General features: G+C 43.2%; 1 pseudogene across 1 annotated transcript in view; it reads right to left on the reverse strand.

Moving 5' to 3' along the window:
- The window catches only part of LOC309415133 (growth hormone receptor-like), a 47,498-nt pseudogene extending 28,059 nt beyond the window's left edge, over positions 1–19,439 (reverse strand). Inside the window, exons 1-2 of the transcript in view lie at positions 19,416–19,439; positions 17,036–17,169 (exon numbers count right to left, since the gene is read on the reverse strand). The product of the transcript in view is annotated as a growth hormone receptor-like (transcript). The remainder of the gene's footprint in view (positions 1–17,035; positions 17,170–19,415) is intronic.
- Positions 19,440–19,752: the final 313 nt, after the last annotated feature.

The raw sequence follows: 19,752 nt of genomic DNA on the forward strand, positions 1-19,752 counted from the left end.
GGGAGTCAATAAGGATTCTAAGGCTCATCCAAGTTTCACTCCTGTCGAGGGTTCATTCCAATCATCATCATCATCAATTTGTGATCTTTTTGTCCATAAAGTTAAAATTTTCAGAATCTCCCCTAAAGGGAGCTTGCTTTCAGATTGGACATAATGTTGGCATTCCTAAAGTAATTTGTTTTACTTTCCCATCCACTGGTAAATGGGTGGTCCAAGTTCCATCACTCATTGCCCAAACTAAATGTCCTGGGTTCTGAACTATAGATCTTCTACAACTAAATATTGATCCCTTTCTAATTTTATATACACTAGTCAAATTTTAATCGTTCTTGAGTCCTCTGCACTAACACCCATATTTCAATGCAGCTGCTAAGGGAGGAACTTGGACTGCTCTATCAACTGCACTGCAATTACATATCTTTTTACAATTCCACCAGGGTACTATGTCTTCCTTTTCCCTGGATGTGGTTCCCCTGTCATTAACAGATGGGAAAACTGTAAAGATTGTTCCGTCCCAGGCAAAACACCATGAAGTATTAGCCATATATTGAAATTGAGATAGAATAGTCATAGACCACACTGAATCCCATGCAGCCTCTGCCTCTAGCTTAGTCTGATTTTCACAATTATGGACTACACGTCCAGCTTCCTCGGGATCATGTACAGGGAGGCCTCTACTTATTTCTTTGCATAATTGTTCATCCCTTGTGCTTACTGCGCTCAAATTTGTTGTTAAGATTCCCCATGGAATTGATTCACCTACTGCTCTTGGAATTGGAAGACATGCGGTTATTTGGGTTACATTTTGTAAATTTGCAAATTCTTTTATCAATCCTACCATTAAATTTTCTTCTGGAGTTCTCCTTGGAAAGTATATTAGCTGCTCTGCTTCACTCTCCCTTCCAATTGATCTATTATCATCTCAAATAATGCTCCCAACATCATCAGTTTCCAAATCAAAACCCATTTTTCCATATTTTCCAATGATAATTTCTTAAACATGTTTTAAAGTCAACTTTGCAGTCTCTGAATCCCTATTGATGACCTTCCATGACGGGGCTTTCTTCACTCGGGTGTCGTGTATCCCCGGTTCCACTCCTCCAACCTTGATTGCAGTATAAGTTGTTAACAGTACCTAGAATGGTCCCCTCCACTTTTCCTGCAGTGGTTCAGAGTTCCAAGTTTAAAGATCACCTGGCTGATACTGATGTACAGGCAAGTGACCTACTCAGCACAATATATCTCCAAAGTGCTCCAAGGACTTTTCCTAAAGAAATTAGATACACTTTCAAATCAGTTTCCCCAGCTACCTTCATATCCCCTGGGATTAAAGGAGTCTGGTACAGTTTACCATACAGGACTTCATATGGACTTATACCGTCTCTTGATCTTGGTTGGATCCTGATTCTCAAGAGAGCTAGTGGTAAAGCCTGTGGCCACTTCAAAGATGTTTCCTGACAAATTTTACTTATTTGTCTTTCCAACATTTGATTCATTCTCTCAATTTTTCCACTCGATTGTGGCATCCAAGGGGTATATAAGTCCCATTTTATACCCAAAACTTTACTGAACTATTGAACTACATCTGCCACAAAGTGTGGTCCCCTATCAGAAGACATTCCCAATGGCATTCCAAATCTTGGTATTATTTCCTTCAACAACACTTTAACTCCCTCTCTAGCTTTGTTGGTGCGGTAAGGGAAGGCCTCCGGCCATCCAGAAAATGTATCCATTAGTACTAATAAATACCTGTACCCATTCTGACTGGGTAACTCAGAGAAATCAATTTGCCAATAATCTCCTGAAGAATTTCCTTGTTTTATCATTCCTAGAGGTGGCCTCTTTTGGTTCATGGCGTTATTTTTAAGGCAGATTGGACATTTAGCTATTATTGATTTAACTATTCCTGTCATTCCTACACATACTACAGACGTTTTTAAACTTGAAACCATAGCATCTACTCCCCAGTGTGTTTGTTCATGATTTTCCTCTGTGAATTATGTCATAATTTGCAGGGTTACTATCACCTGTTTTTTTGCTTTACTGGTACTAGTGCAAGGATACCTCATTCTGCGGCCTCTTTTGCAGCTTTGTCTGCCAATCGATTACCTATATTTACAGCCGTCTGACCAAATTGATGAGCTTTACAATGCATTACCGCCACTTCTTTCGGCCTCTGCACATCTTCCAGGAGTTGGAGAATTTCTTCTTTATACTTTATTGATGTTCCTTGGGCTGACAGCAGTCCCCTTTCTTGCCAGAGGGCTCCATGAGCATGGATCACACCAAATGCATATTTAGAATCAGTCCAAATATTCACCCTTCTTCCTTCAGCTATTTGCAGAGCCCGCCTCAATGCCACCAATTCTGCTTTCTGTGCTGAGGTACTTACAGATAGTGTCCTTGATTCCAATACCTCAGAGGTGGTGATGACAGCATATCCAGCCATTCGTTTTCCTTCTCGTACGAAACTGCTTCCATCTGTATATAGCTCCAGATCAGGGTTTTCTAGGGGTTCATCTCTCAGGTCTGGTCTGCTGGAATAAACTTGTTCAATAGTTAACAAACAATCATGTTCCAAATTTCCTGTTGGATTCTCTGTTGACAAAAATATTGGATTGCTGGATTAACAATCGGTGTGGTTTTCAATTCCACATCATCTTGTTCCAATAGGACAACCTGATACTTCAGCATTCTGCTGGGGGATAGCCAGTGACCCCCCTTTTGCTCTAGAACAGTTATTACCATATGCGGTACGTACACCACCGTCTTTTGACCCATGGTCAATTTTCGAGCTTCTTGGATCAGCAATACTGTTGCTGCCACACCGCGTAAACATCCTGGCCATCCTTTACTCACGTTGTCAATTTGTTTAGAGAAGTACCTCACTGGTCGTCTCCAGGGTCCCAGCTGTTGCGTCAGCACTCCAAGAGCCAGATGTTGCCTTTCATGTGCAAACAACTCAAAAGGTTTGGTCACATCAGGTAATCCCAGAGCAGGTGCCATCATTAATGCCTTTTTCAGTTCTTTGAATGATTTCTAACATTGTGGTGTCCAAGTCAGATACTGATCCTTGGATTCCTTTAAAGCCTCATACGGTGGCTTTACATACAAACCATAATCCAAAATCCAAAGTCAGCACGACCCAATCATTCCCAGAAAAGTTCTCAATTCTTTCAGGCTACTTGGTTCAGGAATTTGACGGATAACTTCTTTTCTTTCATTTCCCAATTGTCTCTGTCCTTGGGATATTTCAAATCCCAAATAAATCACTGTTTCTTTTCCTATTTGGGCCTTATTTCTGGAGACTCTATATCCTCCTTGGCCTAGGAAATTTAGTAAACTGATAGCAGAACACTTCCCTTTTGGTCCTGTCTCTTCCATATCTCTAATTCCTTTGCCAATTGATTCCCAAATATCGTAGGGCTATTTTTGAATCCTTGTGGAAGTACAGTCCATGTCAATTGGGTCTTTCGTCCTGTGGCCAGACTTTCCCACTCAAAAGCAAATATGTTTTGGCTGCCTATATCTAGAGGTATGCAGAAGAAGGCATCCTTTAAATCTAGTACAGTAAACCATTTATGTTCCTCTTTTAAGGAAGTCAGTAAAATATATGGATTAGCCACTACTGGGTGTATATCTTGGGCTATCTGATTTATACCTCTTAAATCCTGAATCAATGGGTATTCCTTACCTCCGGATTTCCTTACTGCTAATATGGGAGTGTTATATTCTGATTCACACTCTACCAATAGTCCATATTCTAAAAATTTTGTAATCAACCCCTCTAATCTTTTTAGAGCTTCCCACTTAATAGGATATTGTTTTTGTCTTACCGGTTTGGCTCCAGGTTTTAAAATCACCTTTACCAGCTCTGCCAATTTAGATCGTCCCAGAATTCCACTTGCCCAGACCAAAGGAATAACTGCATTTTCCACTTCTTCTGGAATCTGTTCTTCCCTGTAGGAATCCTGTAACATAAACACTCTTGCCTCTATGGCTTTTGATTCTGGCATTAACAACTTGATTTCTCCATCTTTGAAAGTTCTTTGTGCATCTAATTTACTCAATAGATCTCGTCCCAACAAAGACAGTGGACATTCAGGCATATACAGAAACTGGTGAGTTACCCATTGTTTTCCCAATTTAAACTTTAATGGCTCTAAAAATGGCCAATTTTCCTTCCGCCCTGTCGCACCAACAACATCTACTGATTTGTGACTAAATTTCCCTTTACATGTATACAATACTGAGTAAGTAGCTCCAGAAACTCTATTTCTTCATTCCCTAGCTTCAATGTAACCAGACGTTCAGATAGGGTTGATTCCCCCAGTCCCCTTCATAGTTCTTCATCCAGAGTCATTAATTTAATTGCCTGGAGAGCCGGATCTAATTCTCCTGCCTTAGGACATTCTCTTTTCCAGTGCCCACACTTCTTGCAAACAGCACATTGATCTTCTGCCAATCGGGGCTTATTTTCCTTCTCTCTCTGATATTCATTCCTTGTCCTCTCCCTCTGCCTATCCTGTTATTCCCTGCCAAAACTGCTAGTAGCTTTCCACCCCTTCGGGTTTGCCTCACCTATTTTTCTTTTACTCTATTGTTATATACAGCCTAAGCAATTTCAAGCATTTTACCTTAGCCACCCTTTCGGGATCCTCCTGATAGGTACCTGCAGTCTCTTTCCATGATCTTAAATCAGTAATTGAAAATTAATTTCACCACCACTGTTTCGAGTTCTCATCACATTTTCCCTTTTTCATAATCTTTACCATGGGATCATACAGATATATGCCATACTGTCTCTGCCATTCTGGATGATTTTGTAGTGTAAAGAACAAATCAATATAAGCCATTTCTTCCCATTTACCCTCCTTTTTACAAAACAACATTAATTGCAAGATGGTGTTATATTGCAATGTCCCATTTTCTGACCATTTCTCCCCACTGTCCAACCTTGGACATACATTGGCCACCAATGATTGCAATATTCAATTAATTGCTTCCGAGTCAGAGGATCACCTCCCAGATCTTTCCAATGCCTCAAAATACAACCCAAAGGTGTTTTTTGTGGGATAGATCTTTTACTCGGAAATGTTCCCATCTTCCCAAGACTAGTGGGTGTGATTGTGCACTATCACAGGCACTAGTCGGAGGGACCCCTACTCTCCTCAAGGGTCCCTCTGGATCTTCTAGCCCCCTGTTAGAAATCCCCCAACCTCCTTACCTGGGCCCCTAGCCCAACCTTGCGAGGCTTTCGCCGCGTCTTATAGGCAGGCATTCCTTGTGAGGGTCTCGTACCCTCACCCTTTCCAGAGGTACCTTTCAGCCCTACTCTGCGTAGCTTTCGCCGCGCCTTACGAGCGAGCTAGTGGGACTCGAACCCACGTTACTTCAATCCTTTAAAGAATGCCTTATTACCTTTCCAGGGGACTTGCTCAGAATTCTTCGGTCCGGGGATCAGAGGTTCTCCCCGAGAATCCCTCGGTGCCGGCTGGAGGTCCTGTGATCCCACGGATCCGTCGAGATTCACAAGCAGGGTCCCATCTGGGTCGCCAAAACTGTCACCGAAATTGGGAATAAACCTCGTAACACCAATGTAGTGTTAAAAGGCAGGCATTCTTTATTCACGGCGCCGGGAACACGGGGGATAGCTCCTCCTAAATCGTGTTCGCTCGATCAGTTCAAAAATCAAACATTTATAGGCAAGATTAATACATATTCATCAAGTGTCCATACAATGATTGGTTAAGTATTCCTCGCCTACCATGTAAATGACCACGCATGCTCACTATAATTTCTTGGGATTTTACTTCCTTAATCTTTTGAGTCGGAGGGTTTCTTGAGTGGGTGGTCTCTGAGTCGGTGGTCGCGACCTCCCCCTGCCGGAATTACCTTTCCTACAAAGTTCACTTAAGCTTGGCAACACTAAATAGACCTTCACGGGCTGTCGGTCCAATATGCAATCATTCACCCCACAGCCCTTTGTTTTAAGACAAGACTATAGAATGAATAATTACCTACCCACCGGACCATAGAACTGACCAAGGTGTTCCTTCTTTCTGACTACTTGTTATTAGAACAAAACATAATACCATGATCACAATGTTACACTTAACTCCTTGATAACTAAATCAAGATGAGAAGGGTTAGGTGGGTTCTCGAGCAGCATTGCTGGTGCATAATGTTCTTATAGTTACAACTTTCTACAAATTCACAAACCTATTTTCTAACCCTATTTTATTTTAATTCTCTACCACCTTGGTTACAGGTTCTTGAGCAGCATTGCTGGTGCATAATGTTCTTATAGTTACAACTTGCTACAAATTCACAAACCTATGTGGAGTAATCGCTGAGGGGTACTTTGGAAATTTACCCTCTAAGAACAGCCTTGAAACCAGGTGGAACATAGCACTCATGTACAACGGGTCTGTGCCATGGAGACTCCCTGAACGGCCTTGGATGTTGGCAACATCAGGGGCGCCTGGTGTGCTGACTCTGGGAGAGATTACATGGAGGGTGGAGCGGAGTGGAGACCTCGCGGCTACGCTCTGTGAACAGGGGAGTTTAGGGATGCATAGGATGTACATTGATAAGCTGCGCTTACAATGTCCTGGGCCAAAGACCTGTCAACTTTGATGAAGTGCTGTACTTAGAGTGAACTTTGCTAATTATAATATCATTATAATACTAAAACGCACACCCCTCTCAAAAGCTACCACCCCCCCAAGGTGCGACCCCTCCTCAATGAGTGTGCGCACTGAATTTTTCCTAGTCTGTACCTTTAAACGCGAAGCGAGAGAATTCTGCACCAATCCTGATAAAGGTATGTATGACTAGAGTCACTCAAGCTCCACCTGCAAAGTAAAACACTATAAAATAATGTTTTAAGAGCTGGATGTTAGGGAAGATACCATCGTCATGTACCACTCTAACTTCTGGGATCAGTCGACGGGCTGAGCCTCTCTTCCCCCCCATCGGGACGCCGTTGGGTAAGATTCGAACCCTTGGTCATACCAAGTGCCTTCCCGGGAAACTTAGAAATCTCTATATAGAGTCACTTTACATCTTTTAACGCGTTTATAGCCAAGTAGTGTCCCTCGTAGTTTTAGCATTTGCACGTGCTTTATAGGTAGTGAATTTATCACTGGCAATCCAAAGAACCTGTATATCTGTTGCTTCAATAAATCGCACTATTGATTGACTCAGCCGTGTGTTCAATAAATCGCACTATTGATTGACTCAGCCGTGTGTGGTCCCTGAATGCGACCGTACCTCTGAGTGCGGCCGTGTTAGTTCAGGAGGTGTCTGGCTGAGCAGGTAGTGTGATGTTAGTAGTGCATCCGGACCCGTGATAGTCCAACAAAGGTGTTGGGCGCGACCGGACTACTAACGCTGACTTTGGGCATCACTCAGAACCTAAGCTCAGCCGCCCCCAGTCCCTCTGATATCTGAGGATCGACTGGAAAGCAAGGGGGTTTAGTTTCTGCCAAATTGCTCTGCCTCTTAACGCAACAGAAAAAAATTGGCATCACGGACAGGATTGCCATGGATAAATTGCTGCAAAACCACAAATGTGCCCCTTCCCAGGCTGGGAAGGAGTGGGCTCAAAAGTTTTGGAAAGATGAAAAGAAAGTGGTAGAACGTATTGAGCAGTGTCAGGCTGCGCAAAAGACTGGAGCAAAAATGGGTAAAGATGTGATTTGTGCGGTGTTGGGAACCTGTTTGTCTTGTGCTCAGCAAGAAGCTAAAGAAACTCCTGCTCCCAAACTAGTTTCCGATGCAGAATATACTGCCTTAAAATCGGAAGATGAGGTGTTAAAGTCATCATTAGCCTTTGAGAGGGAGACAGGAAAAAAACTGGGAATCAGAGTTGATAAACTTGTAAGTGAGAACGATCATCTAAAACAAATGCTAGAAATTAGAGAACAATTGCTGGAAAGGGTTAATCATCTGTTAGATAAAATGCAACCTTCTGCTCCAGTTAGGCAGGTTCGTAGATTAATGTGCAGTACAAACCCTGAAAATTGGGATGGCGATATTAGGTTTGATAGTGATGATGACGAGGAGGAAGAGACCTCCGATTCTGAATCTCAGTTGATTTCTTTGAGACCTTTGGTTAAAACTGAGACTGTTGTTGATGACAGTGACGAAGTCCGCACTACTGTGCGAACGATCCCGTGGTCACCAGCAGAGCTTATAAAAATACAAGAGAAATTCTCGAGGCGGTCAGGAGAATCAGAAGTCGAGTATGTGTGGCGAGTTTCTCTTGAAGGAGGAGACTGAATTATGTTAAGTGAGGAAGAAGCAGGAGGCTTTTGGGGACCAGGAGTATTTTTAACTGTTAGGCCAGGAGACCATAGTTACTCCTTAACTGCACAAGCTGCATACTGGGCAGGTGGCATAGATCCCCAGGAGAGAGGAGAACCACTGGAAATTAAAACCACCAGCTATTCCGATCCGGCTGTAGCAGTACAGAAAGCAGCCTGCATTCAGGCAATATATGAGAGAGATGAATTAAGGAAATCCCCGATGCTAGCCCCTATTGATCCAGCCCGATTAACCTCTCTTATTTGTGGCCTCCCTGATTGTCTCAAAATGTTTGTAGCAAATACCCAGGATCGCATACAAGCTGCTAGTATAAAGGCTAATCGCGGTCGTGGATGAAATCAGCACACCCCCATACCCACCTGGAGTGAATTTGTACAAGACATAGACAGGTACGGACGCCGAATGGGCTGGGTCGGTTCGTCCAGTACAAAGTCCTCAGATCATGCCCGGCGAGTTCGCCAAGTCCACATTCAAAACCCCAAATACCCTAAATTCAATGAGAGATTTAAATCTAGTAAAGAACGGGGTGAATTGTGGCGTAAAGCCATAGATTTGGGTGTACCCCGACAAATCTTGCGGGGCGCCTCTATAGAGGATCTCCGTACATTAGTCCAATCCCTGGGTAAGAGGAATAACCCAACAGGGGAGAAATGGCTCGCTGGGAAACCCCCAAACCATAAAGAAAGTGTACCTTCTGCACCAGTATGTAATCCAACTGACAGGGCAGAAGTCCAGCAAAAAAAACTTCTATCCCCGGGGAGGGCAGTGAGCCACCCTGCTCGGCGGGTCTTAGCAATTCAATGGCTCTCTAATGAACACTCTGACCCTATAATTGCCATTCCTGTTGGACCCCGGAAAATATTGGTAAACTTTCTCATTGACACCGGGGCCCAAACGTCAGTAATCACACATGAAACAGCACAAACCCTGGGCATAAAACCTGGACGACGCAGGGTTAAATTCACCGGAATCGATGGTGTGGAAAAGGAGGGCCCCACTGCGAGAATCTCACTCTGGCTGCCAGAGGAACGTAAATTAACTCGGGCAGAAGTACTAGTTGGTGCTGCATACACTAATATTTTAGGATTTGACATATTGCGTGGGCGGATGTGGAAACTCCCAGATGGGACTGTGTGGAGTTTTGCAAGAAATAAAAAGGATCCCGGCACTGTGAAACTGAGCCTGTTACAAACATCTATACCCTTACCCCCCTCTAAAATCACTAATGTTCGGCAATATCCTTTGCCAGCAGCAGCACTTATGGGAATTGACGGGGTGGTAACAGAATTAGAAGAAAGAGGCATTATTAAAAGAACTAATTCGCCATACAATTCACCGGTGTGGCCAGTAAAGAAACCGACCGGGCAGTGGCGTTTTACGGTAGATTACCGCCAGTTAAATGCTAATACGGCACCTTTGACTGCTGCAGTTCCTAACATGGCAGAAATAGTGACATTGATACAAGGCGCTGCCCATCCTTGGATGGCGGCCTTGGATGTCAAAGATATGTTTTTCATGATCCCTCTCCTTGAACAGGACAAAGCACAGTTTGCTTTCACGTGGAAAGGGATCCAATACACTTTTAACAGGCTTCCACAAGGATACAAACATTCCCCCACAATTGCCCACAATTCTTTGGCTAAAATCTTAGCAGAAATTCCTGTTTCATCTGATAGCACAGTATATCAGTACATCGATGACATTCTGATAGGGGGAAAAAGTCAAGAGAGTGTAAGAGACACCATGGAAATCATTCGGAAAACACTGCTTGATTTAGGATTAGAAATTCCAGACGCAAAGTGTCAGGGACCTGCACAGGAAGTTAAATTCCTGGGAGTCTGGTGGGTTAATGGAGCTGCTTCTATTCCTCAGGATTCCCTGGAAAAAATAGAGCATGGACAAAGGCCATCTAGCATAAAGGAATTACAACAAGTTTTGGGAACCCTAAGTTATTGGCGCAAACACATTCCAGGTTTTGCTATTATTGCGCGTCCTTTATATAGTTTGCTCAAAAAAGGAAAATCATGGGAATGGACTGAACAACATACGAGTGCATTAGAGTTGCTAATTAAGGAGCTGAGGTTATTCCAACAACTTGGTCCCATACATCCAACTGACCCTATTTATGTGGAATGGGGGTCCAGTGAACATGGCTCTCATTGTAACCTATGGCAAAAGGGGCCAGAAGGACCGGAAAGGCCACTAGAATTTACATCTCACTCTTTCAGCGATACTGAAAGGAGATATTCAGATCTGGAGAAGGGTTTACTGTCGCTAGTGCGAGCAGTGAAACAAACAGAACAAATAAGGAGAGAACAAAGCGTGATTATTCGAGGACCCTTCCGCCTCCTGGACATAGTACGTAAAGGGACAATACCACCTGCTGGTATTGCTCAGAAACCCAGAGTTCGTAAATGGTATGCATACCTAGAGGACATTAATGAAATTATGCCAATTACTGAAGGTAATATTAAAAAATCTAAACTACAAAAAGACATAGATAGTACCCTGTTGTTCCAGGCTCCGCCAAACAAACCATCCCCAATTCAGGAAGCCAAAGATTGCTCAGGAAAAGTACACCGGATTAGTACCCGGTGGATCTCACCCTCTTTCTAACCTTGCCGGTTGAATACAACCGAGCACGTTTATTTCTTTTTGTGTTCACAGGAATCCAGGAAAAGAAGGCTCTGAATTGAAGCAGATGTCTGTGGTTGCAAAGTGAACCACTTTGGTGAAAAATGTGGTGCTTAGTTCTGACTTTAATACAACTCCCTTTGATGTATAGCTGGAAAGATCCAGGATGGCCGTGGTCCCAAGCCTATATCGGACACACTGGAGTCATAGGAACACGTGCCGTCAAAGAAAAATTAAACTTAGCTACTGTGGTTATGCATGGGGCCGAGGTGTTTTCAAGACATGAGTGGAGCTGGGATAACGGATGGCTTCCAATCCTGAAGGGAAAAGCAGGAGAAGGAATCCAGATAGGGTGTAGGATGATTAACGGATCAACCCATGAGAAAGCCACATTAATGGCAATATATGGAAACCCAGTAGCCTCAAAGTTTTGTGTCGCTGACAAATGGGATTGTTGGTATAACTTTACCCTGGTGGAACCCCCTATTGTGACTTGTAAGTGGCAACAACACTGTACAGGTTTAGGGCCATCACAACCACATTGTACAGGGTTGTTGTTTCGGTTCAAAATAGACATAATTGAACCTAACCCAGATACACCACCAGGCCTAACTCCATACATCCTATTTGACACCCTGAAATACGGAGCTAGGAACATACCCATTGTCACTATGACATCTCGTAATGACCCTTGGGACCATGCATTGTCACGATATAGTGGAAGTGTTGGAACACTACAAAACAAAAGGAACTTAAATCTCTCTACTCTAGTTATACATGGAGATGAAGTGTTTTTGAAGGATGAATGGAGTTGGAATGACTCTCTTCAGATGGCTGAACTTCAAGCCATTTCAGGACAGGCAATACAAATCAGCTGCCGAGTAACTAACGGACCTAATTACCATAGGCCAACCGAAATCAAAGCATATCATACTGACTCTACCAGACCAAAGAACTACACCACTGAGTGTTACAAAATAACCGAACCAAATTCGGATTGTTGGTACAATTTTACTCTGACCAAACCCATAATTGTATACTGCCTTTGGGGTTCCGAAGGCACGGAATTAATATTTGAATTTATGATTGATACAGCAACATCAAAGGATAAGAAACCTTTACCCCCGCAAACATCTAAAAATGTACCAACTCGGCCTCCCGTTGGTCTAACTCCCTTCATCTTCAACACAGGCCCTTACGTAATCAAATATACAGGTCAGCAACAAGTGCTGTTTAATCCGTCATACTCCCTCAAACAGGTGGAGATGTTGATGCAAATTAACATCTCTACGATTAAACCAACCTGTTCACCATTCCTAAATATATCCCATGCAGGGTGGTTAGCCTGGTTACGTGGGCGAACCCTCGTCTCTTCAAGACAGACAAGGAGAGACGCAACTGGTATTATAGGGACAGGATTGGGAGTCTTAAACAGTATAGATGCTGAAGTACTCATAAATAAACTGAGCACAACAACAAGTGATTTAAGCAAATTAGGACACCCATTGCGGTCTTCTCTAGTAGCACTGGGAACTAACCAATGGCTTGTGTCAGATTTGTTCCCTCAGTGGGGAGAAACAAACGAAAAGGATCACCAATTGATTGTGGATGCACTTGGTGCAGCCCAAAATAATATTTCTCTAGCTCTCAGTTGCATCCAAGCTCAACTATGGATGCAATCTGTGGTAGCAGCAATTATAAGAGAAGGTGAAGAGGGCATCTTACCCTCTGAAATTCGAAAGGTAGTTTGGGATAATGCAACTACATTTGAGAGAAAATTCCAATCATGGTGGTATTTGGTCAATTTTACCTACAACCCTACTGATGGCAAAGCCACTGCTTTTGTCTTAACAATATGCAATGCTTTGGTATATACCATATATCCAATCATTGCGTTAGGATTAAATCACAACGGAACTATACTCTATCCTATAGAGCATAGAGTATGGGCCCAACGAAATGAAAACAGATGGCAAACTATTGACGTTGCTGCATGTGTGGTACGGGAACAACAGGGATTCATTTGTGAAAGTAACATCATCAAAGGCCAAGACATTTGTCTTGACACTGAACGAAACATTTGTCATTTTGAAATACATCCCAATGAAACCCTTGAAACTGTGCTTGTATATATTGGAAAAGGGTGTGCTTGTATGAGAACCCCTTGTGATTTTGTGTTTGTAGATAATGTTACTGTGGATACTAACAATTGCTCAAATATTTGCGTTTGTAACTTTACTAAAATTGTAGGATGTGACTTTATCTATTCAGCTCCTGTTACATCTTACCAACTAGTACAATCAAATTATATTCTATTTCGAGATCTGCTACCTGTCCCTGTGGGAATGAATCTTACCCTGGTGAGAAAACTATTACAACATGAAGACCTGAAGCGGTTGTTGAAACAGGTTCGGGAAAATGGACAAAAGACTCTGATTACTGTCCATCATGATGTTGAGAGAATACATCAAGTGTTGGAAAGAGTAAGAAGGGATGGAGGACACCACTGGTGGAACACTTTGTTTGGATGGTCACCTACCACAACAGGAATCTTCAACGGGATGCTTCACCCTGTTGTTGTCTTACCGCATCATGTTTTATTTTAACAATTGTTTTGCATTTTAGACTTTGGATTATGTTGAAACGTTTGTCCATATCCCCAGAAAATATCTATGCGCTCGATGATCCTCATAGCAAGAGTGTATGTGACACTTCCCATCTATTCTAAAAGAAAAGAATCGTGAAGCTTGAGTGACTATAGTCACGGGGTGGATAATGTGGAGTAATCGCTGAGGGGTACTTTGGAAATTTACCCTCTAAGAACAGCCTTGAAACCAGGTGGAACGTAGCACTCATGTACAACGGGTCTGTGCCATGGAGACTCCCTGAACGGCCTTGGATGTTGGCAACATCAGGGGCGCCTGGTGTGCTGACTCTGGGAGAGATTACATGGAGGGTGGAGCGGAGTGGAGACCTCGCGGCCACACTCTGTGAACAGGGGAGTTTAGGGATGCATAGGATGTACATTGATAAGCTGCGCTTACAATGTCCTGGGCCAAAGACCTGTCAACTTTGATGAAGTGCTGTACTTAGAGTGAACTTTGCTAATTATAATATCATTATAATACTAAAACGCACACCCCTCTCAAAAGCTACCACCCCCCCAAGGTGCGACCCCTCCTCAATGAGTGTGCGCACTGAATTTTTCCTAGTCTGTACCTTTAAACGCGAAGCGAGAGAATTCTGCACCAATCCTGATAAAGGTATGTATGACTAGAGTCACTCAAGCTCCACCTGCAAAGTAAAACACTATAAAATAATGTTTTAAGAGCTGGATGTTAGGGAAGATACCATCGTCATGTACCACTCTAACTTCTGGGATCAGTCGACGGGCTGAGCCTCTCTTCCCCCCCATCGGGACGCCGTTGGGTAAGATTCGAACCCTTGGTCATACCAAGTGCCTTCCCGGGAAACTTAGAAATCTCTATATAGAGTCACTTTACATCTTTTAACGCGTTTATAGCCAAGTAGTGTCCCTCGTAGTTTTAGCATTTGCACGTGCTTTATAGGTAGTGAATTTATCACTGGCAATCCAAAGAACCTGTATATCTGTTGCTTCAATAAATCGCACTATTGATTGACTCAGCCGTGTGTTCAATAAATCGCACTATTGATTGACTCAGCCGTGTGTGGTCCCTGAATGTGACCGTACCTCTGAGTGCGGCCGTGTGAATTCAGGAGGTGTCTGGCTGAGCAGGTAGTGTGATGTTAGTAGTGCATCCGGACCCGTGATAGTCCAACAAAGGTGTTGGGCGTGACCGGACTACTAACGCTGACTTTGGGCATCACTCAGAACCTAAGCTCAGCCGCCCCCAGTCCCTCTGATATCTGAGGATCGACTGGAAAGCAAGGGGGTTTAGTTTCTGCCAAATTGCTCTGCCTCTTAACGCAACAACCTATTTTCTAACCCTATTTTATTTTAATTCTCTACCACCTTGGTTACAGAGAGACATCGTGTTTCGGACCGAATGAAGAAAGATGGAGAACATAGATAGTGGGAAGCCCTCCTCCGATGGTCACCCACAGCAACCGGCATTCTTAATCTCATTCGACATCCCATTGTGATCTTATTGTCACTAACAAACTTATGTGTATTGCTTATAATCATATTGTACTTTAAGGTTTGGCTCATAATGAAGCAAATAGCTCTAATGCAAGGTAGGCATGCTCACCACAGAGGAAAGTAAACTCGTCAGACGTAAAAGCTTTCCTATAAAGGATAGAAAAATTTCCAAGAAGACATATGGCAATGAGAAGAAACCATAGAGCAGTTTTTGAAAATTCTGAAGCCTCCCAAGGATGAGGACTTTAAAATTAAAAGATCTAAGTGAGACTTATTTGAGATATTGAATATTTCTCTAAGTCTCAAAGGGAGGAATCTGCTGAAGGTATGGGAAGAATGAAGCTGGGGGTATTGTTTAGTCTCTGTGAGCAGTTAACAAGATGCAACCTTGAGGGAAGGAACAAGATAATCACAAAAGAAACACAACTACTGAATCCTGAGTGAACTATCCTAATTAACACCTAATGAACATATAATTGGCATAATAGAAACCTGCCCCTGGGCGGGGAAAGCCCCATCCTCACAAAAGCCCCATCCTCACAAAAGCCCCTTCCTCACTGAGCATGCCTAGGAAAAAAGAAGGATGCTGTGACTTTAAGTGGAGACGAGGCTTATGAGAAGTAATGGGAACAAGTGTAACGGAGCCAACTTTTAAAAAATACTGATAACTGTTGCTCAAAGTGTATAAATATTTTCTGTGTGTTAACTGAGGTGTGCTATGTGATAAACTGTGAACTGTTTTGTTCATCAAACTTTGTGTCAGACGCAATTAAGTCCTGTGACACGTGTTAAGATGGAACGGCGTGATAAGAAATCGTCGCTTAACACCTTGAATACCCCTGGAAACAAGACAGAACCTGCCTGACAACAAGAGAGGAGGAAAACGAAGAAGATTGCAATGGGGAGATTCGAAAGAAAACGGGAAGTGAAACAGATTATGATTAGAGAAACTGACCACTGACGAGGAGATGAGAAGTATAAAGAGAGGACTGAAAGACTGTTAAGTGATCGGCCGTTGGTGGAGCAGGAGACTCCCCGGCTGCCCCAGTGCTGTTTTGCTTACTTGTCACTTGCTTTAATAAATCAAAAATTTCTAATTGACTAGTCTCTGTCACTCAATTGGACAGGTAAATTATAACAATTTTGGTGCCGTGACTCAGATAAAGGCAATCTGGCCTGAGGCCCTTGGCAGGGGAGGCGCCCTGCTGAATAAGCAGCCCTTGTCAGGGTGCTTCTACGCCAAATCCTTTACCGACGAACCTAAATTTGACAGTAAGCAAATAAAACCGGTAACCCCATAATCTTTGTGCAGGAAGCCCGAACAAAGACGCAGGACGCGTGAGTATAGGCCGGTTAGCCGTTCGGTTGGGGTTGGGTATCCTGAAGTGTGCTTGTGTGAGACGTCCACCGGGCTCAGTAGTCCACCGGGCGAAGTGAGTGCGGACCCTCAGTAGTGCGGTTCCCACACCCCGCGAGGGGCTGGGCCACGAACCAGGGGAAGCGAGTGTGTGAGTGAAAGAAGGCGCTTTGGAAGATGGGACAGAGGAAAAGCAAGCCCTCTGATCCCATGGGTGGTTTTGGGGTTCAGATTAGGCTCCCACAGATACCACCGGATAGTCCGTTAGGCTTAATGATTAAAAATTGGGATGATTACCCCTCTAGGCGGGGTAAGGATAAAGTAAAAATGATTCACTATTGCATGGAAGTTTGGGGTGGTAAACAAATTAGAGGAGACCATCTATATTGGCCTGTATTTGGGTCCTTTGAAGATTGGATTTGCCAAGCCCTAAACATCTATGTACACTCAAAGGAACCTTTTAGTTTGGAAGAAAGTGAATATGCCCATTTATGGATTAGGTCAGAGACCAGAGTGAATCTATATCCTTTAAATAAAAAGAAGGAAGGGGCTAGGACAAAGAAACCGAGGGACGAGGAAGGGGTTCCTACCTCGCCTCCCCCTTATATTCCACCACCCTCTCCTCCGCAGCCTTTGGCACCCCCCCCATCGGTGACGCCAGGGTATGAGAATGACTCAGCTCCAAGTTCCCCTGAGGAAAATAGGGTAGTAACCCGTAGCCAAACTAGACAGAGAAAGGAACAGGCAGAGTTACACCCCCTTAAAGAAATTGCAATGGGGGGACCTCAACCTGGCGTGGGGTATGTATCCGTCCCACTTAACGCAGGGGATGTGAGAGAATTTAAAAAAGAAATGGGGAGTTTGTTGGAGGACCCCCTAGGGGTCTCGGAAAAATTAGACCAGTTCCTAGGTCCAAATGTAACCAAGGTGGTAGAGAATTAAAACAAAATAGGGTTAGAAAATAGGTTTGTGAATTTGTAGCAAGTTGTAACTATAAGAACATTATGCACCAGCAATGCTGCTCGAGAACCCACCTAACCCTTCCCATCTTGATTTAATCATCAAGGAGTTAAGTGTAACATTGTGATCATGGTATTATGTTTTGTTCTAATAACAAGTAGTCAGAAAGAAGGAACACCTTGGTCAGTTCTACGGTCCGGTGGGTAGGTAATTATTCATTCTATAGTCTTGTCTTAAAACAAAGGACTGTGGGGTGAATGATTGCATATTGGACCGACAGCCCGTGAAGGTCTATTTAGTGTTGCCAAGCTTAAGTGAACTTTGTAGGAAAGGTAATTCCGGCAGGGGGAGATCGCGACCACCGACTCGGAGACCATCCACTCAAGAAACCCTCCGACTCAAAAGATTAAGGAAGTAAAATCTCACGAGATTATAGTGAGCATGCGTGGTCATTTACATGTGAGGCGAGGGATATTTAACCAATCATTGTATGGAAACTTGATGAATATGTATTAACCTTGCCTATAAATGTTTGATTTTTGAACTGATCGAGCGAACACGATTTAGGAGGAGCTATCCCCCATGTTCCCGGCGCCGTGAATAAAGAATGCCTGCCTTTTAACACTACATTGGTGCTACGAGGTTTATTCCCGATTTTGGTGACACTAATATATATACCTGGGATGAGCTACAAGCGATTTTGAATATTTTATTTACGTCTGAAGAGAGAGATATGATCAGACGAGCTGGAATGAGGATATGGGACCATCAACATCAAAGAGGTCCGGCAGCAGATATAAAGTGGCCAACCCAAAAACCTAATTGGAATAATCAGAACGAAGTTGATAGAGGCCACATGTCCGATTTACGGATAATAATTATACAGGGAATTAAAGAAGCTGTTCCTCGAGGACAGAACATTAACAAAGCATTCAATGAACAGCAAAAGAAAGATGAAACCCCTACAGAATTGTTAGAAAGACTAAGGAAAAGTTTACAATTGTACTCTGGGTTAGATCCAACCACTGATTTAGGGCAAGCGTTATTAAAAACTCAGTTTGTGGCTAAATCATGGATCGATATCCGGAAGAAATTAGAAAAGATGGAGGACTTGGCAGCAAAGGGGATTAGATGAGTTACTCCGGGAGGCGCAGAAGGTTTATGTCCGGAGAGAGGAAGAAACTCAGAAGAAACAAGCTAGGCTTTTGGTTGCAGCAGTAAGGGAAGGACAGAGAGGTACTCCGCCCAGATGGAATAACCCATCGGGACCCTCTGGAGAGGGAAGTGGGGACCAGGGAAGGAAAAAGGAAACAAGAACCTGCCTTTATTGTGGGAAGACGGGACATATTAAGAAGGATTGTAGAAAAAGGATGATGGATGAGAGAATGTTTAAAGAAGATTAGGGGGGTCAGGGGCTTTATTTGCTGGGGACCCGTGAGAAAACTGAGCCCTTGATAAAATTAAAAGTGGGTCCCCAGCAACAAGAGATAGAGTTCCTAGTGGACTCTGGAGCAGAAAGATCTACTGTTCAAAAATTGCCCCGGGGATGTAAGATATCCTCGGAAAAAGTGGAAGTTATTGGAGCGAAAGGGGAACCTTTTAAAGTTACCGTAATAAAAAATGTGGTTCTTGAAAGTGATTCTAAATTAGGGGTGGGGTCCTTGCTGTTAATGCCTGAGGCGGACTATAACTTATTAGGCAGGGATTTAATGATAGAATTAGAGATTGGTTTAGAAGTCATAAGAAATGAACTAAGAATTAAATTGTGTCCTTTACGGGCAGTTGATGAGGGAAGAATAAACCCTGAGGTATGGTATACTCCGGAGACCATTGGAAAATTAGATATCAAACCTTTTTCGGTGACAATAAGAAATCCAGAAATACCAGTGAGAATAAAACAATACCCCTTACCGATGGAGGGGAGACAGGGATTGAAACCTGAAATTCAAAGGTTAATTGAAAAAGGAATATTAGAACCTTGCATGTCCCCTTTTAATACCCCCATCTTACCTGTAAAGAAACCTGATGGACCATATCGATTAGTGCATGATTTGCGAGAAATTAACAAACGAACCGTGACCAGATTCCCTGTAGTGGCAAACCCTCATACACTTTTAAGCCACTTAGGCCCAGATGATCAATGGTATAGTGTAATAGATTTAAAGGATGCCTTCTGGGCATGCCCCTTAAAGGAAGATTGCAGGGATTATTTTGCCTTTGAATGGGAAGACCCGGACACTCACAGAAAACAACAATTACGGTGGACAGTCTTACCTCAGGGGTTCACCGAGTCTCCAAAATTGTTTGGACAGGCATTAGAACAAATATTGCGGGGGTACGAACTAGA

This window comes from Phaethon aethereus, assembly GCF_964289735.1.
Source record: "Phaethon aethereus genome assembly, chromosome: W".
In the NCBI taxonomy this organism is placed as follows: domain Eukaryota; kingdom Metazoa; phylum Chordata; class Aves; order Phaethontiformes; family Phaethontidae; genus Phaethon; species Phaethon aethereus.